Consider the following 9,157-nt stretch of genomic DNA (forward strand, 5'->3'; position numbering starts at 1 on the left):
ACAAGTACGAAAACAAACATTCCACGTGCGAGTTAGAACAAAAAGCCTCAATTCAATTATCATTAGTTACACTTGCAGGGTGTAAGCGAGAACTTACATTGTGTGGTTATACGGGTTTGACAAACCCTCATTCGGACGGTGCGACCGTTGGCGGATGAAATGTATTTTCGAGGATAAGTGTAGGTTCTAACACTATGTTTATGGGGTTCGTGTACAGTTAAGTCTTGATAATTGGGTGCTCGCGGATAACAACAACTTTTGGAATGTAAATGATTTGGATAATCAACTTTATGGAAATACAAAATCTTGTGGTTTAAAAACAACGTTTACAAATACACCTAAGATTTCACCAACGTTTATCATTGACAGTTTTCTACATGTTTCTCATGTTCTTGATTGGCTACTTGATACATGCTTCTACACACTTTGATTACTTGTTTGGGGTCAACCATGGATGCATATGCTAGGAATAGCACCTTTGGATTTAAACTTAAAGCATACCTACGTACGCTATTTATAGCAACTGTGATTTTCAACTATTATGTCGCAAGTTATTTCAATAATACTTTATACTTTTGTAAACTTAAACTTGTTGCCGAACCGTTGGGTAAACTAAACTTTGTAAGTCTTGTACGTTTCAAATGAATGCGACATAATTTTGGTCAAACGCGTCTCATTTAGGTACTGTGACCACGTAACGGGACCTAAGTTAACGACGCCGTCAATGACGTTTTTGACGGGTCACTACATACACCTTTGGAACATCCCCGGGGCGTTACAAAACCCGAAGGGCATTCGGTGATATACAAAAGTACCATATGGGCATGTAAAGGTCGTCTTTTCTTGGTCCATGGGGTCAATGGGGATTTGGAAGTATCTCGAAAACCCGTCAAGAAAACAATAAAATTCCTTTCCACTTAAACGCTCAATCATTTGGTCGATGTACGGGAGAGGAAAATTATCCTTCCTTGTGGCGTCGTTTAAACGCCTATAGTCAATACACACTCGCCATCCCGTGATGGTTCGGGTCGGGACAAGTTCATTTTGGTCATTTAAGATCACCGTGGTCCCACCCTTTTTGGGAACCACTTGCACGGGACTCACCCATGGTGAGTCCGAGATGGGGTAAATTAGGCCCGCGTCTAACAATTTAATAACCTCCTTCTTCACAACATCTTTCATATTAGGGTTAAGTCTTCGTTGTCATTGGACAACCGGTTTGTAGTTCTCCTCCATGAGGATTTTGTGAGTGCAATATGATGGATTTATCCCCAGGATGTACATGGTCTTCCATGCAATTGCTTTATGGTGAGACTTGAGAAGTGAAACAAGCTTTGACTTTTGGTCAACTGTGAGTCTCTTAGAGATGATAACCGGAAGTTGACCCGACTCTTTTAGAAAAGCATACTCAAGGTGCTCGGGGAGCTCTTTAAGCTCAAGAGTGGGAGGTTCTTCTCATGAGGACTTGATTCGAAACCTATCCTCATTAGGAATAGTCTCAAATGACTCTTCCCGAATTGTTTCACTTTCAAGCTCATTATCATCGACACTAATATTCATCAATTCATTAAAATCGGCTTCTAAGTCCACAATATCACTTTCAAAAACTTGGTTGAACCCGAGGTATCCACCCCCAAAAGCTTTTAAAACTCTTCATCTACATAAAGGTCAATATGGTCTAGGGCATAACACTCACTACAAGAAAAACGGGCTTATAGGACCAATATTTATTTGGTCAAAAATGCGAAGGTCCTAAAAAACTATATATTAGGACCATTATTTCAGGGTCCTAACATGGTCATGGAAAGGGTCCTAACAGACTACCTTTTAGGACCTTTTAGTAATTGTGTCATATATGTTGATTGACGGAATTTACTTAGGGTCCTAAAAGGTATAACTAATAGGACACTTTTTCAAAGGTCATATCATAACTTGTGACCTTTTTAAAAAGGGTCCTATAATGGGATTAAATAGGACCTTTATTAATGGTGTCCTATATGTTGATTGACGGAATTTATTTAGGGTCCTAAAAGGTATAACTAATAGGACACTTTTTCAAAGGTCCTATCATAACTTGAGACATTTTTAAAAAGGGTCCTATAATGAGATTAAATATGACCTTTTATTAATGGTGTCCTATATGTTGATTGACGGAATTTATTTACGGTCCTAAAAGGTATAACTAATAGGACACTTTTTAAAGGTCCTATCATAACTTGTGACATTTTTAAAAAGGGTCCTATAATGGGATTAAATATGACCTTTTATTAATGGTGTCCTATATGTTGATTGACGAAATTTATTTAGGATCCTAAAAGGTATAACTAATAGGACACTTTTTAAAGGTCCTATCATAACTTGTGATATTTTTAAAAGGGGTCCTATAATAGGATTGAATATGACCTTTTAGTAATGGTGTCCTATATGTTGATTGACGGAATTTATTTAGGGTCCTAAAAGGTATAACTAATAGGACACTTTTTAAAAGTCCAATCATAACTTGTGACCTTTTTAAAAAGGGTCCTATAATGGGATTAAATACGACATTTTAGTAATGGTGTCCTATATGTTGATTGACGTAATTTAGTTAGGATCCTAAATGGTATAACTAATAGGACATTTTTTAAAAGTCATATCATAACTTGTGGCCATTTTAAAAAGGGTCTTATAATGGGATTAAATAGGACCTTATAGTAATAGTGTCCTATATGTTGATTGACGGAAATTATTTGGGGTCTTAAAAAATGTAACTAATATGACACTTTTTAAAAGGTCCTATAATAACTTGTGACCTTTTTAAAAGGGTCTTATAATGAGATTAAATAGGACATTTTAGTCCTATTAACTCCAACATCATGAACTAGTAATAAACAATCAAGTATTTTATAAAAAGTAAAACAATCGAAGTGGAGCAGGGACTCGAACCCACGACATCCCCTATATGTTGATTGGCGGAATTTATTTAGGTCCTAAAAGGTATAACCAGACACTTTTTAAAGATCCTATCATAACTTGTGACCTTTCTAAAAAGGGTCCTATAATGGGATTAAATATGACCTTTTAGTAATGGTGTCGTATATGTTGATTGACGGAATTTATTTAGGGTCCTAAAAGGTATAACTAATAGGACACTTTTTCAAAGGTCCTATCATACCTTGTGACATTTTTAAAAAGGGTCCTATAATGAGATTAAATAGGACCTTTTAGTAATGGTGTCCTATATGTTGATTGATGGAATTTATTTAGGGTCCTAAAAGGTATAACTAATAGGACACTTTTTAAAGGTATTATCATAACTTGTGACCTTTTTAAAAAGGGTCTTATAATGAGATTAAATATGTCCTTTTAGTAATGGTGTCCTATATGTTGATTGACGAAATATATTTATGTTCCTAAAAGGTATAACTAATAGGACACTTTTTAAAATGTCTTATCATAACTTGTGACCTTTTTAAAAAAGGGTCATATAATGGAATTAAATTGGACCTTTTAATAATGGTGTCCTATATGTTAATTGACGAAATTTATTTAAGGTCCTAAAAGGTATTACTAATAGGACACTTTTTAAAATGTCCTATTAACTCCAACATCATGAACTAGTAATAAACAATCAAAGTGTTTTATAAAAAGTGGAGCGAGGGCCTCGAACCCGCGACATCCCCTTTACATACCAACATCATAACCATTTGATTCATTGTGTTAACCTGAAAGGTTTTTCTTTTTTCTTTTTTACATAAAACCATTAAGAAAGTTGGAGTAATATCGAAGTTAATATAACTCCAACAACGGGTCCTATAATGGTATTAAATAGGACATTTAAGTAGTGGTGTCATATATGTTGATTGACATAATTTATTTAGGGTCTTAAAATTTATAACTAATAGGACACTTTTTTAAAGGTCCTATTATAATTTGTGACCTTTTTTAAAAAGAGTCCTATAATGAGAATATCCAATGACTTAATAGAACAAATAAATGGTGGGTCTTAATCAAAGAATACTAGAGTAGTTTATAATATAATTTCATGGATTAAAAGTTTGGTCGGAAACAATGTACGTAATTGTTAATTTAAATGGTTTATTTTGCGCCAAAGCAATTTGAACTTAGAAGAAATCAATTACTATTTACAAATGAGATACAAAACACTTAAAATACAAAACTAAAATAAGCAAACACCCTTAAAAAAATCATCGAATAACTAAAATAAGGCTTGATCAATGTAACATCTTAATCTTAATCGCGTTAATAACAAACTATGGTTGTACCTTGATTGTGTCTGCTTGTCATCCAAAATTTGTGGCTCATGTATAGTCATAATCTTCTTTATGCAAATCATTTACTCATAAGGGCAACCTCCATAACCTACGAAATAGTGACACTTAACTTCAATTTTAATGACTTTGAATACTTTAAATTGGTTGATTTTTATTTCTTTAGATTAAAATATTAGCAAGTAGGTTCAACTTTTAGTACAAAAACTAAATTTATTATCAAATTTTTAATGGGTTGGTTAAAGATACCAACAAAAACTATAAAATTATACTTGAGGTAGTTAACAGATCAGCTGCAACTCATTTGCAACTGCAAACCATTTAATTCATAGTTGCAACCCATTTAACAGATAAACTAAACTATGAAAGCTAATTAATATATAGTTGCAACCCATTTAAGAGATAAACTAAACTTTATTAACAATTTTACTTAAAGTAGTTTACAGATCAGCTGCAACCCATTTAATTCATTATCATACATATATAAGCTAACTCCGGAGAAAAAAATTCTCAACAAAATTTCTAAATCGATTAAAATCCAGCAGCAACAGGATTAAAATCCATCCTCCCAGCACCACTAAATTAATTTCCTCCAGCAGGTCTCATGGAACCCTGGATCTTAAAATGTGCATCCAGGAGTGCTGCTGCACATCAAACAAACAGAAGTCATATAATTCAACATTAGTTAGAAGTTAACGAAACTATTAAAAAACAGTAAATAGAATTTCAAAACACTTTTAAAAACTGATAGCAACAACTTATATAACTCAATCGTCATAATGCGTATTTCTATTAAGGATTTAAAACAGAATTAACCAAACTTTTCAACAACAAATCAAATAGGTATTCTAAAGGGTCGTCCTGCTAGGCCCAAATCACCAAGCCTTCTGTCCGAACAAAATTGTATGGCCATTACAACAGTTTGGTTAACCCAACTTAGTCAAATTTGCTTCTCCGGCCTTCTGTCCAAACAAAATTGTATGAACACTACAAAAGTTTGGTTCACCCAATTTAATACCTTGCATATTTTGTGTGTTTTTGGTTCGATGCTCACTTGCATAATTCTGTCTTTATAATGTTTCTGAGCATAGTGCATGCTCTGAGTTCAACTTGAATGTGGCCACCCAGGAACATGAAGTTTATATCCTTAAAAGGCTCATATTATATAGGTTACATATTTATGTTGAATGTTATTTTTTAACCTATATTATACAATACTTGGATATCAACCAAATTTGTGTTCAATTCATTTTGCGTTTATAGAGAAGTATTCACAGTTTCATACCTACTCGATATGATGAAGCAGCCCTCTTAATGTCCTTGAAGCCTTTCTTGCCTATCAAACACATTCCATAAAATTCAATAAAGCAATTAAAAAGTACCACAGTTTGACCAAATTCTCAAATATATATTACCCATTATTTAACATAAACATAAAAAGGTGACACCCAATTATGAAATAGTATCATTAAACTATTAAGTAATTCCTTAATCCTACAAAGTAAATGATTAACATATAATTAAGTTTCAACCTTTTTTCTTATACCGCGTTAATGAAAACCAAAAGTTAAAGAAAAAGCATTTCGCATAACATATAGAATCAATCTAAGATTGAATACCGTAATGCCTTGTCAATGGAAAGAGTGATTCACCCATGAGTTAGTACTTACAAGCATCAATTATGTCAACATTACTACCTGATAGAATAAACCAAAATAAACAAAAAAAAAAAAAAAATAAAGAAAGTAACATTCACAATGCTATTCTAGGTAACGGAGGCAGCAAGTAAATAATACCGTTTGAAACCACATTCGATACCTTTGGAACTGGTTTCCTCATAGGATTTAACGCATTAATAGCATCATTGGTATTAACAATCGGTGTTTGATGTTGACTGTCTTGCATCTAGGGTATTCTCATAGCCTGTAATTAGCGAAATGTGCTATTACTCAGCAAATCAAACATATCATATCATTCAATATAATATACAAGATCTTGAAGTCTTTAATAATCTCATTTGACTTCTAAAATAAAAGTCAATGAATAAGTATGTCATTAATCATCAAGAAAGCTCACCTCGTTGCAAGGTTCCATACAGCCATGGTGAAGTTTGTACCGGGAAATAAATATATCATAAAATACGGTCCACCATTAGAACAGGAAACCACGTGGAGCATGAATTGCTGAAATGATCAAAATTAGTATAGAGAAACATAAATTCTACAGTGTCTAATTATGATCTTTATTTTACAAAATGTTACGTTTTTTTACGACGAACCTTAACGGGTACATTTGCTTCATCTTCAAATACCTTTGCTGAAAGTGAAGAAGCTTCAAAAGCAGTAGCATCAAATATATGGGAGCAATTTAATGGTCAATTATTAAAAAGTCAACCCAACACTAAAATTAAACCCTATATTCAAATAAACATCATAAAATCAATTAACTTTGAACAATTATCAATCATAGTAACTGTAAGAAGAAATAGGTATATACCTAGCTCCAAGCTCTACACAAACATATACTGTAAATTTCAATCCAAAAGCGATAAAATATGTAAAAAAAATTTATAGATTGATAAACACATGAACAAAACTTACAAAACAACCAAAGTAAACTCTAGAATATGCATAGAAAAGAACCCACATAAACCCTTCCAAAAAGGCAGAAATAATCAGTAAGTATCGACCGCCAACACCATCCACTGCTAGCCACCATCGCTACTGCCATCATGACAAAATAGTGAAAAGACAAAGACAACCAATGAACAAACGACCTGTAGGTAAACAAATTTAGATTGATACAAAAATCAAGCCGTAAATAAATTGCAATAAAAGAATACCCTAACCTTAAGAACTGGCCAAACCTGTACCGCCATGTTGGGAAATTTGATGCACTAACAAGTTTTTCAGTCAGCTGCTCATGATCATCTAATCATGTTAATGCACAAATTATGAAATTATACTTCCACAAAGTTGATCAAACTGGATCTATACTTCATGAACACCAAAACTCGTTAAAAGAAACCAAAAGATTAAGGTCATTGAAACTAACTAAAGTCAGTCATTATGTTCCTTAAAACTACAAAGTCAGTCATATAGCAGTAGAGTAAGGAAATGAAACTGAACTTTGAGCACAAAACTAAAAAAATCATCAAGAAAAGTTAAGAGGATCAAAGGACGATAAAAAAAAACTTACTAAACCAAAATTCAATATGAAGAACGACATTCGCAACGATCTAATTGAATGAAGAAATAACAGAAAGAAAAGAGGGTAATGTACGTTTCATTTTTGAACCTGAAGGTTTCAAAATGAACTTCTCAGCTTGTGTAAAACCGTTGAACTACGCTCCAGCAACCTAAAATTAGCGAATACGTTAAAAGTTAGACATCATAAAGAAAACGATATAAAAAATAAATTGTTTAAAAGAGAATAGCACAACATGAAATATAGCTAGCTGACCTTTTTGTATTGTAAGCTCAACAGTAGAGCATTTGGGATCGGATATGAAAGATGTAGGCTCAGGTAAATAGGTAATATGAAGAAAGTGAAAAGGAAGGGTCGTGGCTGCAAACTTTTAGTTGCCTCGCCATAACGCTTGGCCTTTTCTTCTCATCTCTCGACACAACCCTTAAAAATTGATCATCATAGCCTTTAATGTTAAACCTTCCTATGAGCGTCGGCAGATATGATCGGTAACAAGAATCTAGGCTGTGACTTAAGAATACAAACCTTAGATAGTATATACAAAATCCATAGCCTTATTCAGTCATACAAGTCTATATAATGTAAGGTTTTGCACTTGCAGATCTATCCTAAAAGCAAACTGTAAAAGGTCAATAATCATAAAAAGAGTCGGAAAACAAAACAAATAGTACTGTAGAATTTTAGCACAATAAGAGACTATATTATTTAGTAGACTTTTGACCTAATTTGTTGAAATCCCAAACATACAGTCATCTTTCATCTAAAAGGGATGTTTTATCACAAGCAATATTTCATGGACAACCTTTATCTACCATCTTCAAACTTTTTGTTTTTTATAAAAAGCAATAAAAAATCAAACAAATGCAAAATACTAGGCTACCAATAAAACCCAATCAAATGAGGAACTGAAATGTCCCGTTCATATTGATTATAAACGTTCCATATTAATTGATTTCGTCGCGAGGATTTGACCTCTATATGAGACGTTTTTCAAAGACTGCATTCATTTTTAAAACAAGCATAACCTTTATTTTATCGATAAAGGTTTAAAAAGCATTACGTAGATTATCAAATAATGATAATCTAAAGTATACTGTTTACACACGACCATTACATAATGGTTTACAATAAGAATATATTACATCAAAAATAAGTTTCTTGAATGCAGTTTTTACACAATATCATACAAGCATGGACTCTAAATCTTGTCCTTATTTTAGTATGCAACAGCGGAAGCTCTTAATAGTCACCTGAGAATAAACATGCTTAAAACGTCAACAAAAATTTTGGTGAGTTATAGGTTTAACCTATATATTTATCAAATCGTAATAATAGACCACAAGATTTCATATTTCAATATACATCCCATACATAGAGATAAAAATCATTCATATGGTGAACACCTGGTAAACGACATTAACAAGATGCATATAAGAATATCCCCTATCATTCCGGGAAATCCTTCGGACATGATAAAAACGAATTCGAAGTACTAAAGCATCCGGTACTTTGGATGGGGTTCGTTAGGCCCAATAGATCTATCTTTAGGATTCGCGTCAATTAGTAGATCGGTTTACTAATTCTTAGGCTACCAAGCAAAAGGGGCATATTCGGCTTCGATCATTCACCCATATAATGTAGTTTCATTTACTTGTGTCTATTTCGTAAAACATTTATAA

At 33.0% G+C, this 9,157-nt stretch overlaps 1 long non-coding RNA gene across 2 annotated transcripts; it reads right to left on the minus strand.

The window, feature by feature from the left end:
* Positions 1-4,771: 4,771 nt before the first annotated feature.
* On the minus strand, positions 4,772-7,115 carry LOC139844378 (uncharacterized). Of its 2 annotated transcripts, none has more exons than XR_011757920.1 (6): positions 6,550-7,115; positions 6,348-6,454; positions 6,090-6,194; positions 5,891-5,968; positions 5,557-5,607; positions 4,772-4,912 (listed from the first exon to the last, which is right to left on the minus strand). It is a non-coding gene; the product is annotated as an uncharacterized lncRNA (long non-coding RNA). The 2 variants fall into 2 exon arrangements; XR_011757919.1 differs by having other exon boundaries at positions 4,772-4,915.
* Positions 7,116-9,157: the final 2,042 nt, after the last annotated feature.

Source organism: Rutidosis leptorrhynchoides, chromosome 4 (assembly GCF_046630445.1).
Source record: "Rutidosis leptorrhynchoides isolate AG116_Rl617_1_P2 chromosome 4, CSIRO_AGI_Rlap_v1, whole genome shotgun sequence".
Taxonomy (NCBI): Eukaryota; Viridiplantae; Streptophyta; class Magnoliopsida; order Asterales; family Asteraceae; genus Rutidosis; species Rutidosis leptorrhynchoides.